At 40.6% G+C, this 24232-nt stretch overlaps 1 long non-coding RNA gene across 1 annotated transcript in view; it reads right to left on the bottom strand.

The window, feature by feature from the left end:
- The window catches only part of LOC118543057 (uncharacterized), a 388715-nt gene that overhangs the window by 23547 nt on the left and 340936 nt on the right, over positions 1-24232 (bottom strand). Inside the window, exon 3 of the long non-coding RNA XR_013442641.1 lies at positions 4597-4752. This is a non-coding gene — a long non-coding RNA (uncharacterized LOC118543057). The remainder of the gene's footprint in view (positions 1-4596; positions 4753-24232) is intronic.

Below are 24232 nucleotides of genomic sequence, written 5' to 3' on the forward strand. Positions count from 1 at the left end.
CAAGCAGAGAAAGACAATTATCATATGGTTTCACTCATATGTGCAATATAAGGAATAGCACAGAGGACCGTAGGGGAAGGGAGGGAAAACTGAAGGGGGAGAAATCAGAGAGGGAGACAAACCATGAGAGACTCTGGACTCTGGGAAGTAAACTGAGGGTTGCTGAAGGGAGGGGGATGGGGTAACAGGGTGATGGGCATTAAGGAGGGCACGTGTTGTGATGAGCACTGAGTGTAATATGCAACTAATGAATCATTGAACACTACATCAAAAACTAATGATGTACTATATGGTGGCTAACTGAACATTATAAAAAAATTTAAAAAAATAAAATTGTATTTTTAACAATGAAAAAATTATCAGAATGTTGATTTTTTTAAAAAAAATTACCAATAGGGGCGCCTGGGTGGCTCAGTTGGTTAAGCGACTGCCTTCGGCTCAGGTCATGATCCTGGAGTCCCGGGATCGAGTCCCGCATCGGGCTCCCTGCTCAGCGGGGAGTCTGCTTCTCCCTCTGACCCTCCCCCTCTCATGCTCTCTGTCTCCCATTCTCTCTCTCAGATAAATAAATAAAAATCTTTAAAAAAAAATAAAATAAAATAAAAAAATAAAAAAAATTACCAGTACATATCTGTATCCGTATATTCATTATTTTAACATTCAAACTGCGAATGAAGAGGCCAATTCATATAAGCACTAAAAAAAAAGCTTTACTTTGTTTTAATCCTGGGAACAATATGATTATGTAAAAATATCCCTTTAGAATGGAAAGTTATAAAGAGGGAAGTGAAAAATCATGTGTTCCGTGAAATGATTGATGTTCCCTTTCCTCCATCCTGCTGTCTCTCTCTCCCCACATACACAAACTCACAGATGTATTTAGAAACATAACCATGTAAGATACTCTGTGACCTGCACTTTCCTTTTTTCAAAATAACCGCCGAGGACTCTGATGAGTAAGGCAAGCAGCGTGAGCCTGTGAGGGCAGGGGAAAGCCACCCAGGGCTGACTGGGGGGTGGGGGGGTCTCCGAGGTGTCCTCAGGCTGTCCCTTCTGTCCTGTCACTGAGCACCTTGTATCTCAGAGAGCACGTCTTGGTCAGAGACGCCGTTGGAGTTGCAGCTCTTACTGGTACCGCGAGCAGCCCTCCAGCCAGCAAGAAAGAGGAAGACACAGAAGACTCAGGCCCCTCCCTTTCAGGGAGCCTTCTCTTCCTGGAAGCCAAGAACCACCACTGAGTCCCCACAGAGTAAACTCAGGGCAGCACAGAAATGGTGAAGTGAAGTGTTTGTTCTACGTGGCCAAAGGCCTAGCTAAAAACATGCAGTTTCTATCAGGAAAGGGGGGAAAAAAACAGATACTGGGGCTCTTCGACGGTCTCTGCCAGAGATGGCTTCCATATCTGATGGCTGTCTAATATTCTATTTTACGGAGGTATCAGAATGCATTTTACTATGTTAGGGAATTTCCAAATTTATTATTATCTTACACAGTTTTATAATAAATAAATTTCCTCATAAATACATCTTCAAGTTTCTCTCTGATAATATTACTGGATTACTCTCAGAACTAAAATGACAGGGTCCAAAGCATTAAAATTTAAATCTTCTAAATAGGGTAGTGCTAAAAAAATTGTCCAAATGTGCACTCCCCTTGAGCTGAATGTAATATGGCCCATTTTCCTATATTTTCACCAGCATGATGCATCATCTATTTTGTTCATTTATCAGGCCAAAATCCAAATTACTCTAATTTTTGTTTGCTTTCAAACTTGGGTAAGCATCCTCTCCCATGCTTATAGGTCACTGTATACAAGTTAAATGTTAGCTGGGGCTTCGTCTCGGTCCACCAGCTCTGAGTAGGGCGGCCATAACCTTCCAGGAGCTGCTCGCTGGGCCACCGCTTTGGCTTCAAGCCCTGCCAGGGCTGCTTCTCTTACCTGAAAGGCACAACCTTACTTGAGAATTTGCTCACCCCTTTGCCTGAACCGATCAGCCTTCTCATCCCCACGACGACCTGACTTGCTACTGCCCTTCTTGGGGCATCCACTAAATGAACACCTTATCAGCAGCCTCACTGCTCTAAACGAAATAGCCAGCCTTGTCCTGCTTCTGATACTCCCTACATCCTTACCCTTCTTGATTATTTTTCCACAGGACTGATTACTTATGACACACGACATAATTTACTACTTATATGTGCATCTCAACCCATGAGAATATAAGCACCACGAGGGCAGTGATTTGTTCTCTGTTACGGGATTCACAGAGTTCAGAGCAGTGCCGGGCACAGAGCAGACCCTCACTTCTTGACTAGATGAATGAATCCATGTACAAAACGTGATGTTGTGGAGCTCTGGAGATAAAATACGTATTTTTGCAAATGGCTTTGCAATACAAACTATTTTCTTGGCAATACAAAACTTAGGGTTTTTTGTGGGTTTTTTTTAAGTTAGTGATTAGTTTGTTGGTTTTTTTTTTCCTATTTTATCAAACCTACTTATTTTTTTTTTTTCTAGATTCTTCTCTGGGAACATCTATTATTTATGTGCTAAAAATTCGTAATACATTTTTTCCTTCACAATCAAACATCATTCCTTCCATGAACAGTGTTGGTGTGATTGTTCTCTGCCTGATGTTATAGTAGCTGTCAGGAATGTAACCATGAACAAGACAGACGAGTTTGCTACATCCACGGAGCTTACTTAATATAGATAACTAACACACACAGCTAGTGTCTGAATGCTTGTGTCCCACAATTCATGTGTTGAAATCTTATTGCCCAGTGTGACGCTATTAGAAGGTCTCTGGGAGGTACTTAGGGTCACGGGCTGGGCCCTCAGGAATGGCGTTAGTGACTGTATAAGAGGCTACAGGGAGATCCCTGACCCCTTCCTCCACATGAGGATTCAAGGACACGTCTGCAAGGGCCTTCACCTGACTGTGCTGGCACCCTGGTCTCAGACTCCCAGCCTCCGGAACTGTGGCAGTCCATTTCTGCTGTTAACAAGCCACCAAGTCTATGGTACTTTGTAGCCCACATGGACCAAAACACATGTCAGGTTTTAAACTGAACTAAGAATCTTAGTCCAGCTCTGTTCCTCTTTCTAGAAGCATTGTGCTGATGGCTGGCACTTCCATGCACACTCTTGTCATTGCCAGAAACCTTGCTTCGCAAGTTAATTTCTTATTTTTCTCCTTTTACAACAAATCGGTCACCGACACTGCCAATTCTACTTCCTGACTTCCAAATCTCTTCTGTTCTCCCCATACCCACTCTCACCGATTCATGTCCAACAACCTTAACCTTCATCGGAAATAGTGCATAGACTCATCCCTGGTCAACCTCAACCCACATGTGTCTCCTTTGGAAATGTAACTGGACTTCCATCAGAGAGACTGCTCTGTACGGAATGTCAGCCATCGGTCTACTAGCTCCCTGTCCTTCTCAGAACCATATGCAAACCTGGTCTCACAATTCACACACTCTGTTGTGCCCTCACTCCCTTCAACTTTTCCTCTTCCATCTGGAAGCCCATCTACGATGACTTACCCTTCCCTGTGTCATGCTCTCTGTGCGTCTATGTGTTCTAGGTGCCCTTCTGCGTCCTAATCTCATGCCCAGGAATGACCACACCCCCCATTTCCAGAACCCTTTTAGCTGTCTAATCCCTGATTATGCCTCATAATAGTAGTTTAATAATAATAAAAAATAGTCACAGTGGCAGTATGTGCAAACAGGAGAAAAAATATTCATCTTGAATGTTTTTATTTATGCTAGGAACTTGGTAAAACATTCTATAAACATTTCTGCACTGAAGATTCAGCTCAGATACCAGCTCCTCAAAGAAATTTTCTTTGATAATTTTCTCCCAACTATTGGGTACTCCTCCAGTATGTTTTCACATGTGTTAAGAGGCAGTATGTATCAGACAGGGTCCACGCAAGACAAAAGACACCACTCCATATAGATGAAGCAATTAAACTTAATATAGAGATTTCGCAGTCTGGTGTTCAAACACTGAAAACAAAAAGAGGGAATATGGAGGAAACATAGGTGATATCTGCAGGAAGCATCTAGCCGTCAATTCTAAGGTGGAGGGGTAGTAAAAGAAGGAGCTGAAGTTATCAAAATCAAAATGCTGCAAAATTAGGATGCACACCTCCGAGGAAGGGGCTCGGTGGAGTGCTGTTGGTGTTTTAGAGCCTGGACATGGCAGTGCCAGTTCCTCAGCGGGTGGGATTAGGTGGGCTCTAGGAGTGATGGGATTAGCCTGGATCAGAAACTAACCACTACTTCTGGAGCGAAGGGTCACTGTGGACAGGAACCGAGAAATGAGTAGGTTCTTCTCTCACCCTGGTTTTCTTATCTCCGTCTTTGCTCCTTAATGGCAGAACCTAACGGGAGGTAGGCTGACCAGAGTAATTTGGAGTTTGTAGAATTCCATCCCCAGTACCAGAGAGAAGAGTATCATGCCTGGCATTGTCCTCTGTTGCTGGTCAAGTTCATGCTGCTCCTCTCTTCTTGATGCTACAATAGTATTACCACCACCAACACCACCACCACAACAAAATAATAAAGAGAAAGGTTGTTTACCTGTGTCATTCAGGATTCAATCAAAAGACAGAAGCCTCTGGAAGTTAGTAAAATGGTCTATGTGAGGTTGATGCTTCTTTGTGTATGACTGGAGCCAGAAGTCCACCGGGCAACTGAAGATGGATTTGAAGTGAAGGGAGCAAGACAAGCTGAAACCTGCAAGGATCAGATAGAAGCCAAGATAATGGTCATCAGCCTCTCACTGTTTCCAAGCCTCCAACTTAGAAATGGATGTGTCCTGCAGGAGAAGCTCACGCTAAACTCACACCCGGAGCTAAACGTTCATCTGACCCAAGAGTTGTAAAAGCTGAAGGAGAAACTCTGGCTGGACCTGGAGGAGTTGGGAACTGGCTATTTTCTCAAGCCAAGCATGTGAGTGGCAGCTTATGTCCTTCACTGACCATCCATGTTTAAAAAGCACGTGGCTACTGCTTCCAAATCTTCCAAATTTCATGAAAAATATCTCATGTGCATGAAGCTAACTTGAAAATTTGCATGGAAGGAAATTTTGAGAAACCTAGTTCTAGCTTAGCTAAATGGATGTAATATAAAACTAAAAATGTGACCTGCATATCAACACTATAAATATGTATGTATATATGCTTATAATATTGATTTTCTCTTCCCTTCTACATTCTTTTTCTAAATGATACCATTGAATTTCATGGTGTTTAGTATCATCTAGATGTAGAAATATTCTCATTGTATATACTCGGCAGATTTGTCTTCTAAGTTTCATAGTAATATTTAACTAATTACCAACTCAACATCTCCTTTGGAGCATAATTCCAAAATTTAATTTGCATACATTACAGGCAGACCTCAGAGACACTGTGGGTTCAGTTCCAGACCATTGCAATAAAGCAAATATCTCAATAAAGCGAATCAAATGAATTTTTTGGTTTCCTAGTGCAGACAAAAGTTATGTTTACACTATATTGCAGTCTATTGAGTGTGCAGTCACATTATGTCTTAAAAAAAACAAAACAATGTGCATACCTTAATTAAAAAATACTTTATTGCTATAAAATGCTGACCACCATCTGAGCCTTCAGTGAGTCATAATCACTGATCAAAGATCACCATAACAAAAATAATAATGGAAAAGTCTGAAATATGCAAGAATTACCAAAATGTGACACAGAGACAGGAAGTGAGCAAATGCTGTTGGAAAAATGGTGCCAAAAGATTTTCTCAATGCAGGGTGACCACAAGCCTTTGATTTGTTAAAAAGGTATCACCCTGACCTTACTCCTCAATTTTTAGTCTTCTCACACACGTTTAGTAAATGATACATGTGTAGATCCAGAAAGTGGGGAGTTACACTTGATATCTTTCTCTCCTGCAAACTCCACTTCAATTTGGTCACTTAGATCTGTTGACTCCCTCTCAATTTCATCAATTTCTCATCATCCTGTACTTTCAGCCCAAGCTGAGACGCCATCATCTCTCACCTGAACTACCACAAGCATCTCTTAATGTCATTAAAATATGCAAATTCTCCTTTTTTTTTTTTTTTTTTGTTAGAGGAAACAGTGGGGAATAGAAAGAATGGATTTTGTGATTATGACACTAATCAAATTAGATGGATCAGCTAATGGCATTCTGTAATGGGCATTTCCTGTACTGTTGAGAATATTTAATTCTGCTATAGAAGACAGGAAAACAAATAGGATGGATGGAATTCGTAAGAAGTATTAAGCACAGATAGTAATATACTAGAAAGTAAATGTAAGAGTTCTAGGTAAAACTCAAAGGAGAGATTTAGTATATATAATGAGTAAGACATAACTTGTGAGACATGGACAGAATTCATATGATCTGGTAAATACAGATAGTAAGTTAGTAATATGTGAGACATGCCAAAGATAGAAAAAAATAGAAGATGCAGTAGAACAAAAATAGGCGGCTTAAAGATACAAAGGGATAGAAAGACCCCCATCATGATCACACCACCTTTAGAGAAGAACTTTTTCTAAAGTTTATTTTTTTTATTTATTTTTAAGATTTTATTTACTTATTTGACAGAGAGAGAGACAGCAAGAGAGGGAACACAAGCAGGGGGAGTGGGAGAGGGAGAAGCAGGCTTCCCGCCAAGCAGGGAGCCCGATGCGGAGCTCGATCCCAGGACCCTGGAATCATGACCTGAGCCGAAGGCAGACGCTTAACGACTGAGCCACCAGGCGCCCCGAGAAGAACTTTTTCACATCAAAATTGGCCACCATTTGTTGTCACCCAATATGGTTCCATTCGGATCCTACATATGCTCTACTCGAGAAACAAAAATAAGACCAGAGGCTGTTCAGCAAGGTGACTGGCAGCTTCTCTTGCCTCAAGTGCACTTCCCCTGCAACTCTCGGGCGGGTAGGTGTGTGTTGGTAGATGAAGAGATTTTCCTCTGTGACCCTCCATTGTTCTGACTGCAAGGCTGGCCGTCATCGCCAAGCCATCTGTTGCAAAGGCTGACACAGCAAGAGAGAAGCAGGATTTATGAAAAATGTCCACATCAGGACTCAGGGAGTGTGGCCCTTTTACCCTTCTTGCGCTATCTAAGTGTATTCCCTTACCTCTTTTTGTTCTTGCTTCTTGCTCAGTATTTTAATTAATCCAATAAGCTATGTTATTTGGTCATTTTAATTTGGTCTGAAAGTCTTTTTGTTGTGTGACCTCTGGGACAGCGGGGTGGTTAGTGTCCTTGACGGCTATCACTGTGTCATGGGAACTCCCCACAAAAGGAATACTCAGTGACTGTAGGGGCCTTTGGTCTTGGAAGGAGACATGGGAAGGAGGCAAATGCTTCTCAGCACCATGATGCCACGGCTGTTAACTTTAAAGTCGGCTCAAAGTCAAATTAATAAAATAAATTTACAATCTGTAATGAGACTAAACTATGTATTCTTTGGGAGAAAATTTGATAAACTTGGAACTGGTATGTTTGCCCTCAAGTAACTGGTGAGGAAATCCATCTTTAACTTTCACTGTTGGAGAAAAGGAGGAAAATTCCTCATCTCAAGATAATGGAGCCCCTGGTTTTTACCGGAGTTAGCCAAACCTAGGCAGGAGAAAGCCTCCCAGCATCAGTCAAACATGTGAGGCACCGGACTTGGAAAGATCCAAGGAGGAAAAGGAGCCTGGAGCTCATTGGGGAGTTTCAGGTTCTGAAGGAAGGCAAGTCGAAGAAATGCTGTTATGACAAGTGGGCTTTGGAACGATTTGGATTTTGAAGATAAGGAGAAATGATATCAGTCCCCAACACGTACACAGAGCACACATGGGAACTCCCAAACTAGGGCACACAGGTGCACGCACGCGCATTTGCACCCGCACGCGCACGCTGGGGTGCGAGAGCAGGAAGGCAGGCCCCTCTCAGCCCCACTCTGTCCTGCTTCCGTGGGCTCTCCGTCTCACAAATGTTTAATCCTCTCCTGGAACTCAGTGTAATTTGGGTCTGACGTGACAATTTTCAGGAAAAACACATCCTTGTTTTCTAATAATTTTAGAACTGGAGAAGGAGGGTTTTGGCTTCTTCCCTAACTGAAGAAAACCACCGAAGAGAAGACACCCCCTGAGCATGAGGAACCCGGAGACTCACATTTCATTAGGCAGCAGGTGATATCCTCACAGGCCAGCAGGCAACAGGAAGGAGAGGCCTGCCCAGCTGAACTCCTATGAGAAGCCCCGTCTCCTGATCACATCAGACCCCGCTCCCACCCCTGCCTCTGACTAGTTCTTCAAACAACAGCCAGAGGGACCTTGGATCAAATACAGAATCCTCAACAGGCCCTCCTGACCTCGCTCACTTCATTTCATACCATTTGTGCTCTCTGAGCCACACTCAGCCGAGCGATTTCTCACCTTGGGGCCTCCACACACTCACACGTAGCTCCCTCTGCTTGAAATAATCTTCCTGTCAATGTCCACGGGCCTAGCTCACACGCCTCCTTCAGCCATCCCTTAACAGGTACTTCTGCACAGAGGCTTGTCTGACCCCTAATATAAACTAGATGCCCTGTTATCTACTTGCATTCAAGTTAGCGATTTCTTTCTCCTTCAGCGCACTTGTCACAATTTGGATTAATACACTTCCCAATGTGGATGGAATAAGCTCCATCAGAGTCAGGACCATGCCTACCTTATTCCCATATCACAGCTCCTACCTGACTATGTGAAACAGAACTGGTGCTCAGAAATATTAGTGAGATGAGAAAAACTCCCCCAACTAATATAGATCTTCCCCCAAATTATGTGGATTTGCCGATGCCACAAAGACCGGAGAGTATGCTAGATGGGAAGGAAATAAAATCATATGTAGATAATAATTTGAATATCCTTTTTGACTCAAGTTCAAAGTGTTTTATCTTCATGCCAAGATACCAGAAGCACATCATTAGATACACGGTCTTCATGATTCTTTTAAGAGTGTTAGATATTGATAAGGACTCCTAGAATAATAAAAGAGTCGTGATTTGAGAGACTCATTCCACGTCTTTCCAATTCTATTTGAACAAGAGAAAATCTTCTGAACAAAGAGATTTGTAGCTTTCAGCCTGGATTTCCATTCATTTCCATTCAGATCACTGGGTGACCCCTCAGATCAACCCCGTGTTTGCAGGGAGAGATGCTGATAACATGGGGAAGTTTCCTGATGTGGGACCTACACAGTGATCTATGCTACCTCGGAGGGGGTCATCTTGGTGACACGGCTATAATGTTACCTCATGAAGGACTCAGAAATATCGTCCAGTTCTGATTTCTTCCTAGAGTATAACACAGTCAGCTGTGACGATCTCAACTTCATTATATCGCCCTGGCTTCCGAATACAACAAATCATCCCATGACCCCAGATCATGACTTGCTATGCTCAAGACAAAAACATGTCTTATGTATAAAGTGGGGGTTATTTGTATCCTTTAATAATTTTTCAGTCGTTGTTGCTATTGTTTTTAAGTCCAAAACTAATATAAAGTGATATTATATTATGCATCCTTAAAGCTTTCAGTTGTTTGTCTGCTATGAGAGAACTCATCTACCCAAGGGATATGTTCAGGTAAAGCGCACTGACCACTGTTGGGATTTGTGGGTGATGGTTAATTACATTCTTCTGCCTCCCACTGAGTTCTAAGAAGCGCACACACTATTCAGGGAAATAGAAATAAAAACAGCCGCTTTGTTACCCATAAAATTGGTGTCCTCATCGGATTTTGAACACCTTCAGCCTGAAAGTGGGGTAGCGAGCATCCCATACCAGCAGCCTCCTTCTTGAGGCATTCACAGTCCCTGCTGTGCTGAACTCACTTCGCGGGAGAAGAAAGAATGAGTATTTTCTAAGGACATGCCTCCCAAAAACAGGCAAGGAAGAGGTCGGACTGAGTACATGCCATATCATCTTCCAATCCCACAAATTAGAGAAATCACTCTGCTTCCCACAAGGAGAAGGGAACAGAAAGATAGAAGGAGCAGAGTTTTCCTGGTGTTATTCCTTCCTGGTTAGCAGAACACATCCTTTGTAGGCCATTAGAAATCACGGAAGAAAGAGACCATGGTTCCAGGTAACAACTTTCCTCTTTTTTCCTAGCTCTCTAGTTTAAACACCTCTTTCTGCTATGAGCTCCCCTGACCACACAATACAGACAAGTCTATGTTATTTCACTTCACCTGAACTCTTGGTTGCTATCTACAATCATTTAGGAAAAAAAGTGGGGAAAAGTGACATTTAAAATTTAAAGGATGGTAAATTGCATGAAAAAAAGAGAAAAAAACTGTGTAACATACACAAAGTAAGCTAGTTTATTCACTAATTGCATTTAAACATTTTTTTTTGTTTTATAGCATTATAGAAAAATATAAAAAAGCAAAAATAAAAGCAATGCAAACAAATTTTGTTACAAAAAAGAAAATTAAAAAAAAAAATAGCACAAGATTACCTGCCTACAGTGGATACTGAGAAGCAAATTAGTATCTTATCCCTTTTGAAACAATATGGCCCATAGTTAGAATAATTCTCGTTTTCCTGGTTATTAATGTTTTGAAAGTAGCTATCTGTGGGTCTGAACCAATGCCAAACTCTTTCTTTGGGTTTGTATCTGCCTCTGCATTTTAGGCAGGCAGGTGTCCAGGCGAAGGGTTAGACTATCATGGAAAACAGGCAAGTGCAGTGATTGGTAAACAAGTTAAGGTTAAGACTGACAGATCTAGGAATGGTTCTGGCAAAAACTGAAATAGCCACATCTTGAGTGAGAAAGAAGGTAGAAGTGAGGAGGGGCCAGGACCTGGCCCCCACAGGAATCAAGTGATTGCCTTTTATTAGTCAAACTCTGTTTTAATACAACCAAAGAAAACTCATCCCCACTCACTGATGAAGACATAATGTAGAAAGTAAATTCAAATTTTTTTGTTCTATTTTCTCTCCTACTTTAGTCACATTTAATAGACATTTGCTAGCAGAAATGAGGTGCTTGGTACTGTGCTAGGAGCTGGAGCTACAAAGAAAGGGAAAATGTGGTCCCTGACCTCAAGGCACAGACTGCCTAGTAGGGGAGGCCTCTCATGAACAGGTATTCAACCTTCAAGGTGTGCATCTGGGACCGAGGGGCACACACAGAATGGGCAGGAGGAACAGCTAACCCAGACGTGGATGAGCAAGAAAGGCTCTTGAAGTGGAGTGTGGTACAATGTGTCAACGACAGATCAGAAAGGATGGAGAAGATAATTTCAGGTTACAAAAAAAAAAGTCCCAACATAAGTACAAACATAGACGAAAGGTGTTAATGTGGTGTTAATGGGGATTATGTCTCTTTTAAGTTGCTGGTTCCTGAAATGTAAGCTGTAATCATGTCTGTTTGCCTGGGACTCAGTCAGTACCTTCCATGAGAAGGAAAGATAGTTTTTGTAGCTGGGGTCTTAGGCCATGTACACAGATCATTGCCTAGATTTTTTTTTTATTTTTTTTTTTTTATTATTTTTTTTTTATTTTTTAAAGATTTTTATTTATTTATTTGACAGAGAGAGAATGAGAGAGAAAGCACATGAGAGGGGGAGGGTCAGAGGGAGAAGCAGACTCCCTGCCGAGCAGGGAGCCCGATGCGGGACTCGATCCCGGGACTCCAGGATCATGACCTGAGCCGAAGGCAGTCGCTTAACCAACTGAGCCACCCAGGCGCCCCCATTGCCTAGATTTGCTCCTTTATTTTATTTTGTTTTTTAAGATTCATTTATTTATTTGAGAGAGAGAGAATGAGCAGGGGAAGGTGCAGAGGGAGAGGATCTCCAGCAGACCCCTGCTAAGCACAGAGCCTGGCTGTGGGGTTCCATCTCACAAGCCAAGAGATCAGGACCTGAGCCAAAACCAAGAGTGCACCACCCTGGCGTCCCTGCTCCTTTATTTTTTTCAACATACCATATGCTTGAGTCTCTTGCCCTCTGCATACCCCTCCCCCGCCCCCAACTCTCAGTCTGTTAACTGGTGTTCTTGCCGCTAAACTTCCCCATTCTGTCCCTTTCTTTACTGCAGTGAAGTTTCCACTCTCCCACTACATTTATTTCCCTAAGTCTCCAGATACATGAGTCCCTGGGTCGTCACACTGCTCCTACCTGACAATTCTATCTTTATTAATCCCTACGAATTTGAACTCCAAAAGGTTGCATGCCAATCTCCTGGTCCAGACTCTTCCTTCCGGCTCCACCTTTGACTACCTGCATTCCTAAGCATGCAAGTAATAAGCAACTTTAGGAAATGCCAGATTGTAACCAAAGTGTATATCCTCAGGTCAGAATATTGTTTGAAGAAATGTAGAAGAAAAAGCACCAGACCAGTCAAATAGGTGAGGCAGAATTTATTCCAGACTACAGCAGTAGGGGACAGAGACCGATCTCAACTGGGACAAAAGGAGGGAGTGATTTTAAGCACTGGGGTGAACTAGCAGAGAAGTGCTGGAGGACACGGGTGGAGAGGCTAGGTAGTGCATGAGGCCATCCGTGTTTGCTAACTGGAACTTACAGAAGTGAGGCTCCTGCCTTCTCATGGACACTAGAGGACCAGGGCTCTATCTTTCCTGATAACTTCAAAGAGATAGCTCTCAGGTCTTTGAAACAAGACGCTCCTGGACAGTAAAACTGGCAAAAGACTAGCAAACTTACATTTCAAGGAGCAGGGAGGGAATTCACAATTTCAAGTTTTCTAAATTAAATGCTCAAAGAAAAGAGAGACCGGGGCCTGGAGTCAGAAAGAAGTCTGCCTCAAATGCAGTCAAGCCAAGGGGAATGTTAAGTCTATCTTGATCAGATATCAAGTTCATCACATGCAGTCCCAAGCCCATAATTCTAAGCATTAGAAGCTGATTTCTTTAAAGACCATGTTTGCTTCGAAATATTCGTGAAAGGCTCAGAATCATATTGACTATTGCTGCTATATTTTGGAAAATAAGATAAGCCTCTAATGCAGAGCTCCCCAATAAACTAATAACTGTTGAATCTTAAAGTCTTATCATGCATCCATCTATCTTCAAACAGGGTTATACCAACACAATTCCATATCCTCACATCATGCTTACTCTGGGGGCAACTGGATGAAAGGTACCTCGGATCTCTGTACATTCTTTTCCCTCCTATTTTATACCCTTTATTCGGTGGGCCCTTGTTGAGAATCTGATGTGGGAACCTAGTGTCCTATAGGTTGGATGAGACTTCTGTGTGGTAGGTAAAGACAGAAATGAAATAACCACATTCATCAATGCTGACAGCAAAAGGTCAGGGGAAGGGGTTTGCCTGCTGCTACAGACTCAGGGGAAGAACTAGGGGATCCCAGTGCTCCTACCACCCCAGAACACAGCAGGAGAGTCATGGCCTGAACAGCTTGCGTTTCCACGTGTGGCCCACAGCCACTCCAGTGTGTATGTGCGTGAGCATGTGTAAGTGATAAAATTCACATAAAATAGAATTCATTCTTTTAACCATTTTATAGTGTACAACTCAGCGGCTTTTAGTGTATTCATAGCCTTTGGCACCCTTCACCCCTCCCTAATTTCAGAATATTTTCCTCACCCTAAAAGGAAACTCTATGCCCATGAAGCAGTCACTCCCCAGACTCTGCCTTATAATCTGTCCATGCCTATTTGAGACACTGTCTGTAAATGGGACCATGCCACATGAGGTCTTTCGGGTCTGGTTTCTTTCACTTAACATAAAACTATTTTCAAGGTTCATCCATGTTATAGTATGTATCAGTACTTCATTTTTAAAAATTTATTTGAGGGGGAGGGGCAGAGGGAGAGGGAGGGAGGAGGGGCAGACGGAGAGGGTCACAGTGGGCAACCATAATTCTTTGAAAGTAAGATCCACTCTACTCCTCCTGGTATTACACACTTGTCCTGGGAACGCAGGCTGGTGTCTTCAAGACCACTACCAAGTTGGGGATTAAGGGACTAAGTTAAAATGCTATGAAGTATTCTTACTGAGATTCAGCTGCTCTGTTCTTTTTAACTAAGCATTCCCCTGGTTGCTGTAAGCTTTTGAGTAATATTCAGAATTCCAAAAAAGTTGATTCAGCTTTTACCAGTTGATTCATGGCTACTGTTACTGAGACAGACTTTTGGAGCTCCCTACTATGCCATTTTCACTGATGTCTGCTCTGTGTATGCATTCTTGGTAAATTCCTATGAATCCATAATTATTTCAACATAAAAGTAAAAAAAAATCTAGATTTTCCATATATATTTGATGAATTATCAAATGACAAAGGGTAATAAGAAATAAAATACTAATAGCTAAGAAATAAAGTACTATTTAAAATGTGTTTATTTAATACATTCAAAATGGATTAAAAACCTAAATGTGAGGCCTGAAACCATTAAAATCCTAGAAAACACAGGCAGTAACCTGTTTGTCCTTGACTGTAGAAACTTTTTTTCTAGATATGTCTCCTGAGGCAAAGGAAACAAAAGCAAAAATAAAGTACTGGGACTACATCAAAATAAAAAGCTTCTGCACAGCAAAGGAAACAACCAACAAAACTAAAAGGCAGCCTATGGAATGGGAGAAGATGACATATCTGATAAAGGGTTAATATCCAAAATATATAAAGAACTTATAAAATTTAACACCCCCAAAATAAATAATCCCATTAAAAATGGGCAGGAGACATGAATAGACATTTCTCCAAAGAAGAAGGCCAAAAGACACAAGAGAAGATGCTCAACATCATTCATCATCAGGGAAATACAAATCAAAATTAAAATGAGAGACGACCTCACACCAGTCAGGATGGCTAAAATCAACAAACAAGAAACAAGAGATGTTGGTGAGGATGTGGAGAAAGGGGAACCCTCTTACACTGTTGGTGGGAATGCAAGCTGGTGCAGCCACTCTGGAAAATAGTATGGAGGGTCCTCAAAGAAGTTAAAAATAGAACTACCCAATGATCCTTACCTAAAGAATACAAAAATACTAATTCGAAGAGATACATGCACCCCGATGTTTATAGCAGCCTTATCAACAATAGCCAAATTATGGAAAGAGCCCAAAGGTCCAAAGATGTGGTATATAAATACAATGGAATATTATTCAGCCATTAAAGAATGAAATCTTGCCATTTGCAATGACATGGATGGAGCTAAAGAGTATTGTGCTATGTGAAATGTCAGTCAGAGAAAGACAAATACCATATGATCTCACTCACATGTGGAATTTAAGAAACAACAAATGAATAAAGGGGGAAAAAGAAAGAAACAGAGAGGCAAACCAAGAAAACAGACTCTGAACTATAGAGAACACACTGCTGGTCACCAAAGGGAAGGCAAGTGGGGGATGGGGGAAATAGGGGATGGGGATGAAGGAGCGCACCTGTTGTGATGAGCATCAGGTGATGTATGGAATTCTTGAAACACTATATTGTACACCTGAAACAATATTACACTGTATGTTAACTAACTGGAATTTAAATAAAAACCTTAAAAAGATAAAAAATAAAACAAAACAAAATGTATTTATTTTTGCTTCCTTCCAACAGTCAAAATGTTAAACTATATATACTTTGTCCATTTTGTTCAAAAAATCTGGTAGAGAATTTATGAGCACAAACACATCAATTATGTTAAATTTGTTAATGTGGATCTTTTCCCATTTCTACCCTTTCCCCAATCTTTACTCTTTCCCCAATATTATGAGACATTAAGTATATGTTACTATCTTCAAAGAAACATTACTATCAAGCCGTGGCTTCAATCCAGATGCAATATATATATATATATTTTTCCATCTCTGTAGATGGGAATAAAGTAGGGCATATGTTTTTTAATGTAAAAACAGACAAGATAACTTGAACGCAGCAATTACCTCAGCTGCCAATCAGCATGTTTTTATTTTATTTCCTTTTGAGACAGTGTTGTTTTCTATATTTGTATGAGAAATATTTAAATTGTAGTTTCTCTAAAGAGGCATTTATTTCAAGTGTATGGTAAGTGCTGATTCTGCAATTATTGCTAATTGGACAATTTCCAAGTTGCTTGCTGTGTTGAGAGCCTCATGATTTTGTCATATTCCTTTCTCCTTTATACTTCAAATTTGTGGAATGAAAAATATACTAAACTAAAATTACACTTTCAAATACATCACACTATAACTGAACTACTTTCTAGGCTTTACGGATGGTGTGAGCTCAAAAGTGACAGGTCTTGCAGACCAATGACTCCTCTGAGCCAATGAGGCAGAATCATGTAAAGGTTATTTATGGTACAAAATTTAACTCTACTCAAATAATAAAAAAAAATATTGTTTTCATTTTTAGTATGAACCTACAACATACATTTGAAAATGAAATCAGAATACAATTTTTATTTATTTTTACTTTTAATAAATATGTTTATATTTAAGGTGTACAACATGTTCTGTTATACATATAAATAGTGAAATGATTAAGACATTCAAGATAATTAACATATTCATCTCATCACAGAGTTATCATTTTTTGAATATGTGGTGAGAGCACCTGAAATCTACTTTCTTAGTATATTTAACTATAGTCATCATACTCTACATTAGATCTGTAGACTTATTCATACTACACAATTGGAACTTTTCACCTGGTGACCAACATTTCCCCACACTTGTAACTACCATTCTAATCTTCACCTTCTACATATACAACTTCCTCAGATTTCACATATGAGTGAGATCATGCAACATTTTCTTTCTGTGTCTGGCTTATTTCACTTAGCATAATGTCCTCCAGTTTCATCCATGTTGTCCCTAATGAAAGGATCTTCTCCTTCTTCTTTTTTTTTAAAGATTTTACTTATTCATTTGAAAGAGAGACAGAAAGAAAGAGCAGAGAGAGAGAGAGAGCGAGAGAGAGAGAGCACACAAGCAGGGAGGGGCAGAGGAAGAGGAAGAAAGAATCCACAGCAGACTCCTCACTGAGCACAGAGCCTGACGCAGGGCTCGATCCCACAACTGGGAGATCATGACCTGAGGAGAAACCAAGAGTTGGATGCTTAACTGACTAACCACCAGGCTCCCGGTAACGATCTTCCTCTTTATGGCTGAATTTCTTTATCTATTCATTCTTGGACAGAATTTAAGTTGTTTCCATATTTTGGCTATTGTGAACACAGTTCTCAATGACCATGGGAACACATATATATCTCTTACAGGTACTGATTTCATTTCCTTTCAGTATATACCAAGAAGACCAATTGCTAGATCATGTATTGTTCTATTTTTAATTTTTGAGAAACCTCCATACAGTTTTCGATAATGTTTGTACCAGTTTGCGTTCCCAACAGTGCACGAGGGTTTTTTTGCTCCACAGGCTCACCAGCCCTTGCTATCTCTTGTAATTTTGATATTAGCCATTCTAACAAACGTGAGGTGATACCTCATTGTGACTGTGATTGGAATTTCCCTCATGATTAGTGACATTAAACACCTTTTCATATATCTGTAGGCCATGTGGATATCTTTGGAAAACTGTCTATTCAGTTCCTCTGCCCATTTTTTAACTTTTTTTTTTTTTGCTATTGAGTCAAATGAGTTCTTTTATTTTTTTATTTTTAATTTTATTTTTATTTTATTGATATTTTATTTTATTTTATTTATTTTATTTTGGATATTAACCCCTTTAATTCATACGGAACCACAAAAGACTGAATAGCCCAAGAAATCCTGAGAAAGAAGAACAAAGCTGGAGGCATCACATTTTCTGAAAAGAACGTGTATTCTGCTGTTTGTTGGATGGAATATGTTATAAATATCTATGAAGACAATCTGGTCTAATGTGTAGTTTAAGTCTAATGTCCCCTTATTGATCATTCATTGCTGAAAGTGGTATAGTGTAGCGGCCCCTGGGTGTCTCAGTTGGTTAAGTGTCTGCCTTCGGCTCAGGTCATGATCCCAGGGTCCTGGGATCGAGCCCCTAGTCGGGCTCCCTGCTCTGTGGGAGGCCTGCTTCTCCCTCTCCCACTCCCCCTGCTTGTGTGCTGTCTCTGTCAAATAAATAAATGAAAATCTTAAAAAAAAAAAAAAAAAGAAAGTAGTATAGTAAAGTCTCTACTATTATATTGCTATGTATTCCTCTCTTCAGGTCTGCTAACATTTGCTTTGCATATTTAGATGCTCCTGTGGTGGGGGCATGCATGTTTATGAATGTTAAATCCTCTTGCTAAATTGACACGTTTATCATTATATAATGATATTCTTTGTCTCTTATTACAGTCTTTACTTAAAGTCTAATATGTATATAGATACACATGTGTGTGTGTATATATATATATATATATATATATATATATATATCTTCCCTGCTTTCTTTTGATTTCCATTAGCATGTAATATCTTTTTATAGCCCTTCACTTTTAGTCTGTGTGCACCCTTAAGGTGAAGTGAGCCTCTTGTAGGCAATATATAATTGACCCTTGTTTTTTTTTTTAAGATTTTATTTATTTATTTATTTTAGAGAGAGATGGGGGGGGCAGATGGGGAGGGAAAGGAAGAGGAAAGAATCCCAAGCAGACTCCCTGCTGAATGAGGAGCATGACTTGGGGCTCAATATCACAAGCTGAGATCATGACCAAGAGTCGGATGCTTAACTGACTGAGCCACCCAGGTGCCCATGAGTCTTGTTTTTTAATCCATTCAGCTACCCTACGGCTTTTGATTGGAGAATTTAGTTCATTTACATTTAAAGTAATTATTTAATGAATATGGCCTTACTATTGCTATTTTATTGTTTCTGTTTTGTAACTCCTTTGTCCCTTCTCTATCTTCCTTTATGATTTGATGACTTTCTGTAGTGGTATGCTTAGATTCTTTCCCCCTTATCTTTTGTATATCTATTCTAGCTTTTCACTTTGTTGTTACCATGAGGCTTACATAAAACACCTTATATTTATAGCAGTCTATTTTAAACCAGTAACAACTGAAGTTCATATGAATACTGAAGCTCTACATTTTTACTCTCTCCTCCCAACATTTTATGTTTTGATGTCACAATTTACATCTCTTTCCTTTGTGGATCCATTAATAAATTATTGTAGTTATAGTTATTTTTAATACTTAGCCTTCTGAGCTCTTTATCAGATAAATCACTTATTGTCATTTCATTAAGATGTGTTTCTGGAGTTCTCTTATCTTTTTTTGTGGGGGGAGAACATCTTTTTCTTCATTTTCCTTGACTCTCTCTGTTGACTTCTATGCCTTAGATGTAACAGCCACATCTCCCACTCTTGACAGACCAGTCTCATTCACCCTGGCCCAAGCTCTTGATTCATTTTCAAACCTCTGTGATTGTCCAAACTACCTTCTTTGTTCTTAGTGGCTCCCAGTAGTTGAGGGAGTGCCCAGACCTGTCAGTGTCCCAGTGGGGGAGAATCCCAGTTAGTACCTGGATGCAGGCTGATTGGAAGCCAGATATTCAGGCAGTTGCTTTTAAAGTATGCAAATAGGCCTCTTCCAAGGAAAAACTGGAAGATAGACACTTTTGTCTGTTCCCTCTGTGCTGAGCTGGTTAAGAACTGTTTCTTCACTTGCTACAGTCCTGTGGGATCAAGGAATAGTCAAGAGGTACTTCCCTTGGGTGGCAGCCACAAAAGCTGGAGTACCAGACATGTGCACAAGCTCTTTCAAGGGATATTCTAGCTACATGGAGGAGGCCAGAGGAAGCCCCCATAAGCCTCCCAGGTGTCGGGGGAGGATCACAGTCATCCTGACCTTCAGGCAGCAGCTTTAAACTATGGAAATAGGCCTCTTGCAGACAGAGATTGTGAGATTAGTGTTTCTGTCAGCTCTGTTCATGCTGAGCCCTGGGAGGAACTCTTTCTTGCTCTACTATAGTCTTGTGGTTCTCATGGATACAAGTTCCATTGTTTTTCAAGACATCCTTTTTGGGGGGCTGTCCTTCAGGTGGGAGTGTTGACAGGTAGGTGCTAGATATTGGGTCTAAACCCTCTGTTTCTCAGGTTGCAGCTGGGAATTGTGAGTTCCCTCTGGATGGTATGTCACTGGGCCAAGGGTGAAGTTTACGGCAAGAGAGTGTCTCAGGCTTTCTAACCAGTTCAGGGTGGGTGGGGTGAGTATTTTCCTTTGTTGTCTGCTGGATGTGTAGGAGTTGCTTGTTTCATTTCTGGATTTCTTTCAGAAAAAATTGCTCTGTGTGTAGCTGTAGATTCACGGTGTCTTGGGAGGAAATGAGTTCATGATCCTCCCAGGTAGCCTTCTTGAACTAGAACCTCTTGTTTTGTTTTTTAAAAATACTTTATTTCTTTCTATATCCCAACTGTTACACACTTAGTAGACACTCAGTACCACTTTGTTTAATGGATGAGGTACCAGGGTGGGAACAGTTATTCATTCCTAAAAGACTATTAGATAAAGGTTTAATTTCTCCATTGTTTTATATGATGAGATTTTAGCTCTTCCAACCCACCCCCTGGCAAAAAAAATGTCAAGACTGGTCAATAATGAAGGGAAAAAAATACTCCCATAATCACAAATAAGGACGGAAAGAATTAGAGAGGGTGAATGCATTGTGACTTGTTTCGGACATGGTGGAAAACAACAAGAGTTTCGGAACATAGAGTGCTATCCTGCCCCTTTTCCGTGTCTTCTACTTAGAGCCACATGGTCCTAGTGTAATTCTTACATAGGTACCCTGTATTAACTACAGCTTTCTCTTCTGCTGACATCTTCTGACTGTGGTCACATTTATATCAACTTAAAAATCTCAAATTCCTGCATGACGGCAGCATTCAATAGCTTGTTGCAATTGACATTTCCCACTTTTTTCGTGTGTCCGCATTTCTCAAGCTTCTGCAGTCTGACTCCTTTCACAACTATTTCCCAGAAAATGCTCTTGCCAGGGTCACTGATTATTCCTAAACTCAAAGTAAAAATGTTTAATTACTTGACTTCTCTCCAGCAAATGTCATGGCTGATTTCTAACCTCCTGGACTCTTTGGATTCTATGGCCTTTCTCTCTTGATTTCCCCAAAGGCAGGCTCTTCATTTACAGCTCACTTTCTATTTGATATTTTCATCTCTTCATTTCTAGGTCTTGCTTTACATGGTTTACCTAGCATATGTTATTTACCTCTAAGGATTCGATGGCCATGTATACAGGGATGGCTCCAAAATATGTATTTCCTGAGCTTTAGATCTATAAATCCAACCCTGAATTCAGTCTCTCCAGTGGATATGTTTCAAGAACAACCATTCAGGGGCACCTGGCTGGCTTGGTTGGAAGAGCGTGTGACCCTTGATCTCAGGGTCATGAGTTCGAGCCCCATGTTGGGGGTAGAGACCACTTAAATAAATAAAACTTAAAAAAAATTAAACAAAAACAAAAATTTCAAATGTGATGTCACCCTATTCCTGCCTAACTAACCTGCTATACATCTTAATTTCTCAGTTGAAGTTAACGGTATCAGCAACAAAACCAGAAACAAGGCACCCTCCTTGTCTTCCTCCTCTCTCTCCATCCACATCAATTCAATCTAAATCCTATAACTCTCAAAGTCATCCATTATTTCCCTTTCCCTTGCCAAAGTTTTCATTATGGCCAATATAGTCTCTCACATGGATAATTTTTTCATATCTCCTTACTGGACTCCTTGTCTCTATGGTATTTTTCCTGCTCTAAATTCTCCAATATTTCCCTGCTGTCCATGAGATAAAATAATACCAGACTTGATTATAAGAGCTATCATAGTCTCTAGCTATGGTCTGCCTTGTACTCTAATATCCAGTCACAACCGATCCCCTCTGTCCCTCATTCTTCTTGCTTTCCCACAGACATGCACCACACCTCTGCATGTGATGACCACTTGCTGTGCATCTCTGCCCCCCCTTTCTTTGGATCACTTTTGACCATTATTTTGGCCTTAATATCAGTCTTCTATTTCCTAGTAAGAGCCTTTTCTGATTTTTTAAACTCACTTCCAGGACATGTAAGTACCAGCATCTTTATATCCCCTGTCATAGCATTTATTATTCTATATTTTAATTGTTGCTTGATGGAACATCTCGCAGTTAAACTAAAAGTACAAGAAAGATACTGTCTACCCCTGATTACTAGTATAATATAATAATAATAATGCTAAAATATAAGTAGGTTCAATAAATATTGGTTGAGCAAATGGATGCATTAGTAACAAATGAACAGACGAGGTATATCTTGTTTTATCTAACTCATACAGAATGAAACATACATACACTACAAAGAAGATGGAGCTAGTAAAGTCCAGTTACTTAATGCTACTCAACCCTGTGCTTCTGAGAGGGTGCCATTCACTCTTTCGTATATAAGCATAGTAAAGACTACTTACTCTCTGTTGTGGCAACATTATTTCTGCTTAAAGCTAGCCTTGAAGCAGGAAAAAAGCCCTTCTGGACATTCCCCAAGAAAATATATACCATAAATTTTAGTGTGGAGTAAAAATATTAATATTTTTTTTTCTTAAGAGAGACAGAAGAATTTATTTTGCACATCACAAAGCATTTCACTCCAAACATAACATTACTGGATATTTCTTGACTAATCTGTTAGTCTAGGTTTGATCTTTTCCTTCTTTGGGCATTTAATGTTCTTCCTGCCCTTTCTTCTCAGAACAATTTGGCTTTGTGTCAACTCACTCAGAGCTAGATCCCCTGATTGTAGATTATGCCTACTGAAGTAAGAACCAAAACTGTTTATCAAGTATCTGTGAAGACTGATATATCTAAGACTATTGTCACGGTCAAACATCTCAATTTCTGTCAGAAATAGAGACCAATGATGATTCCTTGATATAAGCATTATCCTCAGAGGAGAACACCAAGGCATTTGCTGCCGTGTTGATCACACTAAATCCCTTCTATCCGGGAAGGGACAGTGAGACATCATGATCAAAATAAGTAAATATTCTTGGTTAAGTTTACATTTATTTCCTATCCACAAAACCTAAATAAGTATGCTATCCAAAGGAATACATATTCCCATCCACCTATGATTCTCACATAATATTGCATCAATCAAGGAATCCGTTTTACAGAAAAGGAAGTGTGGGGCATGATACTGATCATGAATCTACCAGTTCTAATACAGACTGCGATACACAGAGGCCAATCTGAAAGAATGATGGAAGGTCTCTTCAGAGGTTCCAGTTTGGATACCATACTCTGTAAAAATGGCACACCAATCTCCAGGATGTAGGCTATCCCCTCAATCAATACTATTTTATGGTGCAATGTACCCACTAGGTAAAATACAGGAGTCCTAGAATTATAGGTAGAAGTAGAAGGTGGTTCCATTCCCTGACACTCCTAACAGCTCAGGAAGTAGAATTTGTGCTCTTTTGTCCTACAACCCAGAGATCTTTGGTTCTAGAAGCCTCCAAAGGAGAAATGCTTCTCCCTGAGCACTCAGGAAGAATCTCAATACCTTTTAGCTATGACCGCTGCCTCGTCATTTTGGGCTCCTTGTGCCAAGAGACGATCAGACAAGGAATGCAGTCAGCTTCCAGGTATGGGTAAATAACCCTGATCTTCATAAGATAGGGCTGATGCTATATACTAGGGGTGGAGGACAGGGCAGGCAGAGTTGGCATCCAGGGGCCCACTGGGGGTGTCTTGGCACTCCCCTCCTTAATTTCAATGGCATAAAGAAGTATAGCAGCCAGAAGCTTAGAAGGATATTTGGCCCCCTTAGTGATGTGAGTCTGTGTCATGCCAGCAGATAATGCTCCAAAACCAGCTGACGCTAGCAGAGTGCGAAGGGAAAATGAAAAGGAGAGAAGGTGATGAATTTCAGGTGTAGCCCTGGGAGCAGCAGCTACAGCTGGAGGTATCTTTCCTCCCTCTCTATCTAAGTTTCCTTACAAAAAAACCAGACCATTTGGAATCCTGAAGGAGCTGTTCCTAGAAGGGATACACTTTATTTTTACAAAGCAAGTGTATCTGAAGGGCTCAACGGGGATGCTGTTTTGTGCCCTTCGGATACCCCCTCTCCAATGACCTAGGCATCCTCTCGCTCAAATGCAAAGAATGCTGGTTGCTGAGGGCTCCCTAGGAAGCCTATCCCCATGAATTAACCTATGATGAAGACAAGAGCCACACCAAGTGCATGTCTCCTCCCTGGGTAGAGCCCACATTTACTTGCTAGTTGGGATCAGG

This window comes from Halichoerus grypus, chromosome 11 (genome assembly GCF_964656455.1).
Source record: "Halichoerus grypus chromosome 11, mHalGry1.hap1.1, whole genome shotgun sequence".
NCBI classification, from domain to species: domain Eukaryota; kingdom Metazoa; phylum Chordata; class Mammalia; order Carnivora; family Phocidae; genus Halichoerus; species Halichoerus grypus.